This window comes from Furipterus horrens, unplaced genomic scaffold, assembly GCF_987537825.1.
Source record: "Furipterus horrens unplaced genomic scaffold, mFurHor1.1.pri manual_scaffold_2, whole genome shotgun sequence".
NCBI lineage: Eukaryota > Metazoa > Chordata > Mammalia > Chiroptera > Furipteridae > Furipterus > Furipterus horrens.
In genome coordinates this window covers 13,814,304-13,825,713 of record NW_028327172.1, presented here as the reverse complement: position 1 = coordinate 13,825,713, position 11,410 = coordinate 13,814,304, and the positions used below count along the sequence as shown (strand labels likewise).

Sequence of the window (11,410 nt, the reverse complement as noted above, 5' to 3'; positions counted from 1 at the left end):
TGCTAACAATAATGGCAATCGGTACATGTATTCTGAATGCTCATTGGACCACCTTGGTCTGGGTCAACGTGTCCTACCTGGATTAGTGCAGTGGCCTCTTCACTGGTGTCCCCTCCTCTAGGATTGTCTCTCTAAGGTCTGTTCTCAAGCCAACAGACTGAGGTACCTGTTAAAACACAAGTCAGATCATGCCATTTCCCTGCTCAAATCCTTTCTTCTGAGTACAGGCCCAAGCCCATCACACCCTCTATCATTGGGCCCCTGACACCTCTCTGGCCTCATTTCCTGTTACTTCCCCTGCATGTAACCTATTCCAACCTTGCTTCGGCCTCAGGGCCTTTGCACATGCAACCCCTCTGCGTGAGATGCTCTTTCCCCAGGTATCCTCAAGGTTTTACTGCCTCACTTCATTCAGAACTTCGCTCACGTTATCTTCTCAAATGGACTCCCCTGGCATGTTATATGAAACAGCTTCCCTCTTCCAGAACCTCCCTACTCTTTGTCCTTCTTCACTACTCTCTAGTCCACTTATTGCCACCCACCATATTATATACAATATTCCCTCACTTATTGCAGGTATTACATTCCAGACACCCTCCCCCGCCCCCCGCAAAGTAGGAAACTTACATTCATTCTACACTCTTAAACCTACGTAACTTTAACAACATACGTATACAGTACTGCAAAATCCCGCGATATAGTGAAAAATCCGCGATAAATAATTAACTATAATATTTTTTAAAATCCCGTGATACAGTGAGGCCGCGATAAGTGAACCGCAATATATCGAGGGACTACTGTATTATTGTCTGTCCTTCACTGGAAGGTAAGAAGCTTCAAGAGGGCAAGGCCCTTGACTGTTTTGTTTACAGCTGTCTTCTCAGTGCTAGAATATCACCCAGTACACAGGAGGCACTCAACAAATAGCTGTGGAATGAAGAAATGAATTGCAGTCAAGTGAGAATATGAAGCCTGATTTCTTGCATGATGTTGCTTTGTAATTGGTGTAGGTGATAATTCTGCTACCTGGAATCCTGCTATCAGTGCTTGAGGGACAGGTACTGGAACGTACTTTTGTTCCCAAACTATCCCCTCCCAATTCCCTGTAAGAAGATTAGATAGTCCTGCCCATTGTCTTGTGATTGGTTAACCTGAGAGAGGACACTTTTCTGTCCACTGATGTAGAGCTCAGCTCTGTGACTTGCTTTAACAAATAAAATGTGGGCAAAAGGGGCAGATGCCACTTCTGAGCAGAAGCTCTGAGAGCCATCCAGGAGCTTGGCCATCATTTTTCATTCTCCAGTAAGAACAGCATATCCCATGTAGGGGCCAAGTTTTCACCTTTAATCTAGGAATGACGAAGACACAAGGAAGGAGCAGAGCCTCACCTGACCCATAGCAATCTTCAGTGGTTGTTTAACCTAAATGAGAAATAAAACTTCGTTGTCATAAGTCAATGAGATTGTTGGAGTTCTTTGTTACTGTAGCATAACCTCACAAAATCTGACTAATACAGGACTAAGTGGTAGCACTGGAGAAGTAGTTAAAATAGATGGCCTAGCCCTGACTGGTGTGGCTCAGTGGGTTGGGCATATCTCGAAACCAAAAGGTCACTGGTTCAGTTTTTAGTCAGGGCACAAGCCTAGGTTGTGAGCACAAGCCTGGGTTCAGGCCATGTCCCCAGTTGGGACGTGTGAGAAGCAACCAATCAATGTTTCTCTCATGCATTGAAGTTTCTCTCCCTCTCTTTCTCCCTCCCTTCCCCTTTCTCTAAAAATAAATAAATAAAATAAAATAGTTTAAAAAGTAAAATAAAATAGATGACCTCTGAAGTCCTTTCTAGGCTCTCATCCTGGACTCTATGGCTCATTCTTAGTAAATGGGACACGGGTACTGAGCAAGGAGGCATTTGAGGGAGGCAATATAGCATCTTTATTGGGTTTTGAGTCAGGCAGTCCTGGCTTGCTCCCAGCTCTGCCCCTTACCAGCTGTGAGATCTTATTCAAATTGTGTATAAACTCACTGAGCCTTCATTTCCTTCTCCATAAAATGAGGATGGTAATTGTTCCCAGGGCTGGGAGTTAGTGTGAGGATTATAGGGGACAGTGCCTGGCACCTGGCATGGAGCACGTCCCCCAGCAGCAGGAGCTGTGGTCAACATGTCCCATTCATTCTTTCGAATGGTCTTCCTAGATTTGACAGAATTCCCACATTACAAGTTCTATCTCCCCAAGTAGACATCGGAAGTCTAATTCCTAGCCTCCCCTGGGAGCCAGACTCTCAGGCAGGTGACTTAGGCTCCTCCCATCAGACACTCCCTGTGTTCTGCTGGTGTGGCAGAGGGGGCCTCTTGAGGGTGGTCTACCGCTTCTGAAGTATAGTTTGAGGCCTTATTCCTGGAAACTGAGCTAGAGTTTGACTCTCCAGCCAATGCCAATCCTCCCCCGCACCTCAACAATTTAGGGGGCTTTGCAAGTGCCTTTTAGTAAATTTTTCTGCATTAAGAAGATTACACTTCCTGCTTATAATGCCTGCTATAGTTGACCTTATTTCATCACCATTATTAAGTAAGAGTCGTTAGATCCTTGAGGCCTCCAAACACCCAGGGTTAGTTAGCCTATAAATCCCATACCCCAAGTTCCCCTGGGTGGAGAATCTGCAGTTGCAACCTGCTAAGGAGACCTAATTCCATGTCTGCCTTCACCTGGCCCTCCTGCCAGGGCTCCACCTTGCTCCTGGGGCCAGGACGGGGTGGAGGGGTTCCCTGTCTCTCTAGCTTTTCCTCTCCGTTCTCTATAGGCTTCTCTTGATTGGCTGCACTACGTGCTATGGACACCAGAGGGCGATAAATACTCATTTGGAAGGGATGAGTGTGGGGCGTTTGCTTTATTTTCTTCCCCTCCATTTCTGTTGGGGGAAGTAATAACTTGAAGACAACCAACTAGTCTGTCTTAGAGCCCTAAAGTAGCAAATGTGGTGTGTGCATAACCGGCAGCTTACAGGTGAAGAAGCAGAGGTGGAGAGGTGTGCCTAAAGTCGCGTGACTAGCCCAGAAGGGACTTGAGCCAAACCGTCTCTCACAGGAGGGCTGTGCTAACTCTGCAGCTTTCATAGGGAGGGTGGCAGAGAGTAGGGAACAAAAGAATCCAGTGTTCCTGTCTTCCTGCAAAGCTCTCTGTGGCACCACTGCTCCAGCTCAGTGTCTACTAAGACCAGGATTGAAAACTCAGTTGCCCACAGGGACCAGGCAGGTGACACAAAGGAGAAAAGCAGGTTGGGTGGGCAACAGGGAATGGTGGGGACCGTGTCCAGCTGGAGGGTGTCAGTCATGACTGAAGGGGTCACCCACACTAAGGTTCAGCCAGCTGTTGCCCCATGGGAATACACATCAGGCTATTTGGAGTTTTCCATGGTTTGACAGAAGCTATAAATCGAAACGTTAATGTGAAATTTACCCATTTTGAAGTGCTGGTGACAAATTCAAACTTTTTCAGCTCAACTCTCCGAGTCTTGGTGTTCTCACCCGTACAATGGGGAGAATGCCCACAACATGGGCTTGTTGGGCCACAGGAGTGTTCTTTTTAACACTGGCCTAATTAGGAAGGATTTCAGTCTGCTCCTGTGCAGCTCCTGCCAGGGGCAGGTGTGAGAGCTCCCATGTCTGACCCCCTTTCTGCAGCACCTCCCCGCCCATCTCAGGGGCTTGGCAGCATCTAGAGACACTGGAAAAGGGTTGTCCCGAGAAGGTTTCTCTATTTTATGCTCCAACAATTGTTCCCTGTGGGAATGGAAACCATGGTAGCTGGGTTCAAGGAGAAAATTATAGAATTTCTTTTATGTTTTAATATATTGAATGTTTTAAGTAAATTTTTAAACTTTTGTCTTTTTAAATATGGTTCAGAATATGCAAAATGGCTAGCAACTTAGTACATACATCTTAATTATAAGTAAATAAACTAACATATATTAGGGTGTGGGCTCATGACAGTGTGGGCTGCCCAACCCCTGCCAGAGTTCAGCTGATACCCAAAAGGGGAAAACAACAGGTGTAACCAGATATCATGGATGGGGAGGCATCATTTAATAGTTTCAAATAGTGACCCAAGTGCCACAGTTTTTGTCTTAAAAAGCTTCATAATATGTAAAGTGCTACACAAATGCTCAAAGACTTCTTTGAGCTCTCTGCCAGGCCATCGGAGCAGTGGCTGGCCATGTTGGGATCTTGCCTGCTGGTTTGGTTCCCTGGCCTGCTCAGGATGGCTGGCTACCTGTGGGCCCTACGCTCACTCTGCAGAGCCTCAAGCTCTGGGCGGCCTGTGCGCCGCCAGCCCTGACAGGCCCCAACATGCGGGACCAACCACAGCGCCACTATGCCGACAAGAGGATCGAGGTGGCCAAGCCGGTGGCAGAGGTGAACGTGATGAGAAGTCCCATATTATCTGGCAGTTCATCAAGGAGAAGCTCATCCCACCCCCACGCCTGTCCAGCTCACGTATTTCGACCTGGGGCTCTCAAACCATGACAAGACTGATGAATAGGTCACCATCGACTCAGCACTGGCCACCAGAAGTACAGTGTGGCTGTCAAGTGTGCCACCATCACCCCTAATGAGGTCTGTGTGGAAGAGTTTAAGCTGAAGAAGATGTGGAAGAGTCCCAAAAGAACCATCTGGAACATCCTCGGTAGGATTGTCTTCTGGGAGCCCATTATCTGCAAAAATATCCTCTACTTTGTCCCTGGCTAGACCAAGCCCATCACCACTGGCACGCATGCCCATGGCAACCGGTGCAAGGCCACAGACTTTGTGGCCAATCGGGCTGGCACCTTCAAGATGGCATTCACCCCAAAGGATGGCAGCAGTGCTAACAAGTGGGAGGTGCATGACTTCCCTGCCGGCAGTGTAGGCATGGACACATACGCCAACGAGTCTGTCTCAGTTTTTGCGCACAGCTGCTTCCCTTATGCCATCCAGAAGTGGTCACTGTATGTGAGCACCAGGAACATGATTCTGAAAGCCTGTGACAGGCACTTCAAGGTCATCATCCAGGAGATCTTTGACAAGCACTGTAAGACCGAGTTCGACAAGAATAAGATCTGGAGTGAGCACTGGCTCATTGATGAGGTAGTGGCTTGGGTCCTCAAGTCTTCGGGTGGCTGTGTGTGGGCTTGCAAGAACTATAATGGAGATGCGCAGCTGGACATCCTGGCCCAGACCTTCAGCTCCCTTGACCTGAGGACATCCGTGCTGGTCTGCGCAGATGGAAAGACCACTGAAGCTGAGGCTACTCATGGGACAGTCACTCACTACTATTGGGAGCACCAGAAGGGCCGACCTACCAGCACCAACCCCATCGCCAGCATCTTTGCCTGGATGCGTGGCCGGGACCAGATCAGGACCTCATCAGACTTGCCCAGAGCCTGGAGAAGGTGTGTGTTCAGATGGTGGAGAGCAGAGCCTGTGGTGGGCCTGAGGACCAAAGGGGGCCACATACGAAACCCGATGAGCTCAGGGGATGCCTGTGTGGCAGCTTTATCAAGTTAGAGGCCTAAAGTAACCACAAAGCATGGTCTGAAGTTAAAACCTCTTAACTAAAAGCAGTTGATGGCATGTAGTCGTGTCCTAGGCTAGAATCTTCTCTGACAAAAGTCAATCTTTACCTTAATTGATCCTGTCTATTATCTTTTTGCAGCTACAATAACATACCTTTGGAACGACAAATTTCTTTTTTCTGGGACCCTTCAAAGCACAGGCGCTAAACCAGAGGGAGACTCCAAAATCCCCTCATTGTTGTTGTTATTATGTTAATTGTTGACTGTTAACTATTCTGTACCCACCTGTGCAAAAGAAACATGTGTCTATCGTTTTACTTTTTACCCAGTCGCAGAGGTTTCCCCACTTTGCTTTCTTCCGCCTCCCTAATCTGTCATGAGTGGATTTCATGTAACCCAGATACATCTTCTCTTTTGATTCTAGTGAATAAAACACGCTGCCATTTTCCAGAGGATTTCCTCAATCCGTTGAGGTTTTGTTTCCTGGAAATTGTTGTCAGTTTGGCTCAAATAAACTCATAAAAATTCTTACCAGTTTGGACGTTTCTTATGTCAACGGGACATATCCTTGGCCTCAGCAACATGAAGTTGAACAAACACTTCCTGGGCACCTTGGACTTCCTGGACCCCATCAAGAACAACCTGGACAAAGCCCTGGGCCAGCCATGACAGGGAGGAAAGGGCTGCCCAGCCACTGCGGTGGACACTGGTTCTCAGATACATGCTGGGGGGTGAGCCACACAGCCCTCTCAGGAGGCCTTTCTAGGGGACATTTTTAACAAGAGAAATGTTTTTAGAAGTATCTGCGTTTCCCCTCATGGTGAGGTGAGGCAGGAACAGTGTGCTTTACCTCAGCCAGTCAGTATGTTTGGCATACTGTAATTTATATCGCCCCTGGAACACATGGTGCCATATTTAGGTACTAACCTCTCTTCAAAAAAATTAAAATGTCAAAGACATTTTAAAAACACTTGATGCATGGAAACAAACAGCTTACTTTAAAAATGATAACTTCTATTATTGTTGATGTCATTTTTATTGTTATTGTGACATTGCAGGGCACCTCTGCACTGGCTTATGGGTCAGCTTCCCCACTGTGCCAACAGCTCTCTGAGGCCAGAGCCAGTGGGATTAACTCTGGGACTTTCAGATGGGGGGGGGGGGGAGGTGGGATCAAAGCAGGGGTCTAAATGATCTTTGTTAAACGACTGAGACAGAAGGAATCCATGGCCCAGTCTCTTTGGTTGGAAAGTTGGGTCACTTCCCAGCTACCCAGCTATAACGGGTTTGGAGTTCATATCCTTCTTCAGTACTTTGGGGAAGAAAGTAAAAGTTGTGGTCCTGCTCAGCCCATTCAAATGAAGAAACTGGCCTGCTTAGAAATAGACCTGCTTGAGGAAGTGCTATTAACCACTTCCTGGCCAGAGACTCAGCAAGAGGACAAAACGTGGGCAGACTTTTGCCAAAGGGACTAGCACTCTTTCTGTTTCTCCAGCAGGAGCAAGGTCCCTTCAAGGCCCTGTGGGAGGGGGGTGAGGGTGACTCTTTGACCAATGCAGTCCTTTAAGGATAGACCATGTGGCTCACTGTTAGGTGCTCAAAATCTGGGTACCTGTGTCCTGCCCAGCTTGGTCCTTTTCCCTGGGGCTCAGTTTCTGCAACAGAAAACTGGGTTGCCTATCCACTTTCATTTCTCCTTCCTCCATCACTTACTAGTTGTATGACCTTGGGCCTCAGTGCCTTCATTTCCACTCCTTGAAAGCAGGCATCATAATTGTATATACCTCATACAATTGTTATGAGGGTCATTGATAGAAGAACCAAATGAATGCTATTTAAAGTTATAACTTTAATGAAAGTGCAGGTTGAGGGGAGGGAGGTGCTAACTCTATTCTGAGGACTCTAAAGAAGGAAGATCCTAAATAACCCAAATACTGAAGACTAATTGTCCACTGTGGGGCTTATTTATTCATGCACAAATGGTTATGTGAGAAATATTGCCTACTTCTTTCTTTAAATCAGCTTAATTCATATGTACCACAGCTTTTTTTATCTACTCGTCTATTAATGGGCACTGGGGTTGCTTCCATATCTTGGCTATTGTACCTAATGCTGCCATGAACATGGTGGTGCATATTTGAATTAGTGTTTTGGGTTTCTTTGGATAAATCCCCAGCTGTGGAATCACTGGGTCTAAATCAGCTTAATTCAGTCTCTTGGTTCCCATCAGAGGAATTTCTACTCCAGTCATTCTGACAAACTACTTGGGACAGGGTGATTTTTCCACATTGGGGCCCCGGCCAACAAAAATATGTGCAACAGGGGACTTCCAGCCAAGATAGAGGTGTAGGTAGATATGCTTTGCCACCCTCCACAGCAATAAGAAGAAATACAACTACCTCAAGACTAAAAACAACCTGAATCACCAGAAAATTGAACTGCATGGAAGACCAACAAACAAAGACATAAAGAAGCAATACTCATCCAGATGCGCAGGAGGGGTGGAGAGGACGCTGTGTGGCAGCAACGAGGCAGTGGCTGTGGCTGGCCAGTAGAAAGCGCAGTCACACATTATGAAAGTCAGGAGGGACACCTGGGGAGCAATCCCAGCCCCAGATCAAACTGCAGAGCTCTCAGCTGCAGATCTGGGGAAAATAAAGCCTCATTGCTTCTATCTGTGAAAACCAGTGTGGGTTGGGGCAGTGGAAGAAACTGCCAGTCTCTCAGCAGAGTCTGTTTAGGGGGCCCACACAGTCCTAGAATATCTGCAAACCCACCCACTCTGGGAATCACAACCAGGCCAACATCTAGGAGGGTGCCAGTCCCATATGGGAAATGGGAGAAGTGCCTAGAAAAGGGGTGAGTGCCTGGAAAAGGGATGAGTGCCCAGCAAGCAGCATTGTTCCCTCTCAGACCCCTCCCCAACAACGAGTGAAACAGGTCCCCCCACACTGCCAAATACCTAAGGCTATGCCCCTTACAACGTAACAGGTGCAACAGCTCTACCTAAGACACAGAGGCAAACACAGAAAGCTGTCAAGTTGTGGGTACAGAGAAGTATGGCCCAAAAGGGGAGGGGGGAGGGCAGATCAAGGATCCAGTGGGAGAACTAAGTGATAAGGAGATAGCCAACCTAACAGATGAGAGTTCAAAACACTGGTGATAATGATGTTCACAAACTTGACAGACAAGATTAAGCAATACAAATACATAAAGGAAGAAATGAAGGCTATGCTAAATGAAACAAAGGAAAACCCACATGGAACCAGTGGTGAAGAGAAGGAAACCAGGATTCAAATCAACAAACTAGAACAAAAGGAAGAAATAAACAATCGATCAGTACAGAAGGAGAAAACAAGAATTAAAAAAAAAAAAAAATGAGGCGAGGCTTAGAGACCTCTGAGACACCTTTAAATGTACCAAATCCAAATCATAGGGGTACCACAAGGAGAAGAAGAAGAGTAAAAAACCGAAAGCTTATGTGAAAAATAATGAATGAAAACTTCCCTAATTTAGCGAAGGAAATAGACATACAAGTACAGAAAGTACAGAGAGTCCCAAACAAGCTACACCCAAAGAGGACCACACCAAGACACATCATAATTAAAATGCCAAAGGTTAAAGTTAAAGAGAGAATCTTAAAATCAGCAAGAGAAAAGAAGAGCATTTTACCTACAAAGGGCTTCCTATAAGACTATCAGATGATTTCTCAAAAGAAACTTTGTAGGCAAGAAGGGACTGGCAAGAAGTATTTAAAGTGATGAAAAGCAAGGACCTACAACCAAGATTACTCTATCCAGCAAAGCTATCATTTAGAATGGAAGGGCAGATAAAGTGCTTCCCAGACAAGGTAAAGCTAGAGGAGTTCATCATCACCAAGCCCTTATTATATGAAATGTAAAAGAGACTTATTTAAGAAAAAGAAGATCAAAACTAAGAACATTAAAATGACAACAAATTCACAACTATCAACAACAGGACCTAAAAAATAAAAACAAAAACAAACTAAGCAAACAACCAGAATAGGAACAGAATCATAGGTATGGGAATCATCTGGAGGCTTATCAGCTAGGAGGGGGTGGGGGGAGAATGGGGAAATGGTGCAAAGATTAAGAAGCATAATTGATAGGGACAAAATAGACAGGGGAAGCTAAGAATAATATAGGAAGGGTGAAGCCAAAGAACATACAGGCACGACCCATGGACATGAACTAAGGGGGATAAGACTGCTGAAGGGAAGGGGGTTACTGGGAAGATGGAAGCAAAGGGAAAAAGATTGGGACAACTGTAACAGCATAACAAATAGAAAATATTTTTTTTAAATGTGTGCAACAATATCTTCTGTCCTGCAAGTTCTTCTTGAACTTCGCCACCCTCATCAAGAGAGGGAAGCTATGTTTCCTCCCCTTGAATGGGTGGATCTTTGTGATTCCCTCCACTAATAGAATACAAAAGAAGTGATATTATATGATTAAAGTCTAGGTCAGAAAATGCCATGTGCTTCAGCCTTGTTCTCTGTCTTGCAATAAGGAAGCCCATGCAGCATGCAGAGACACCTCATGGAGAGAAACTGAGGCCTTGGTGCACAGCTATGGCTGAGCACCAACTTGCTAGCCATGTGAGTGCACCATCTTGGAAATGAATCCCGTGAACCAGCTGACATTGCACAGAGTAGAGATAAGCCTTCCTCGCTGAATTCACCCAAGATCACAGATTTATGGGCTAAATGATTGAGTGGTTTGTTACAGAGCAATAGGAAACAGATGCACTACTCTCCCTCCCTCCCTGCAAAGCTGTGTAAAAAAGTCTTGGGGCCTTACATAGGCCCAAACGTCAATGAGACCCTCACACCCATGTTCTTGCCCACAACTGTCAGGTCTCCTGCTCTGCAGCTCCTGGGCGACATTCAGTGCAGGGGATCCTCTGAGAGGCTGGGAACCCCATGGCCATATCCTTCTCAGGTCTTGCCATTCCACCATCTCCCCTTTCTGCAAGTTGACTGATATAGTCTCTAAAGGCTCTTTCTAGAGTGGTTCTTGCCCCTTTTCCCGACTCCAGAACTCTTGACTTCACCTCTGGATGGACTGGAGAGTTTCACAAAAGATGGAAGTAGTCTCTCACTAGAGGTGGCTCTGCTCTCTGCCTGACAAAATGCCCAGGTGAGCCATGACAAAGCCTGACTCTTGCTGGAAAGATAGGAAATGCTGGAAGAACCAACCCGATTTGATATGTCAGTAAAGAACTCAGACACAGGTCTACTCAATGACTGTCCCTTAAGTTTCCAATGTGTGCCAGCTCTGTGCTAGGTGGTGGGGAGACAAGGGGAAATGGCAGTGCCACCCATAGACCCGGGAAAGAGAGGTCACCTGTGTCCATTCAGTCTGTATCCCACCCCCCTCCTTGATCATGCTTTAGGTGTCTAAAACCCTGGAAATCTCTGCCTAAAGGACCCAAGACCAGTTTTAGGGCTTACACAAGCACTTTCCCCAGGTCTATCCTTCTGAGGGTACAATGTCACCTTGTATGCACCCCTAGAGGGGTGACCAAGTGGTAACTATAGGCAAGACGTGTGTACAGTTTGGTCATGTGCGCTAGGGTGTTCATATGCCTAGGTCCTTGGCCACTTGTAACACAGGACAGACATGGGACTAGGAAGAGAATCAGGGTGGGTGGGCTGAGGGGTGGGGTCAGGGCTGACCCACCCCACAATGTCATGTTCCTGCATAGAATTCCAAAGAGTACAAGAATTCTAACTTGAACATGGCCTTCTTGGTCATCATAAAGAATATCTCAAGGCAGGAGAATAAATATGTTATATTTTACAGTCTGTTAAAGGTTTATGTATAAGGCATGTGGGCCT

At 46.3% G+C, this 11,410-nt stretch overlaps 1 pseudogene; it reads left to right on the top strand.

The window, feature by feature from the left end:
* The first annotated feature begins 4,256 nt into the window (after positions 1-4,256).
* Positions 4,257-6,219, top strand: LOC150017926 (isocitrate dehydrogenase [NADP], mitochondrial pseudogene; annotated as a pseudogene).
* The last annotated feature ends 5,191 nt before the right edge of the window (positions 6,220-11,410 follow it).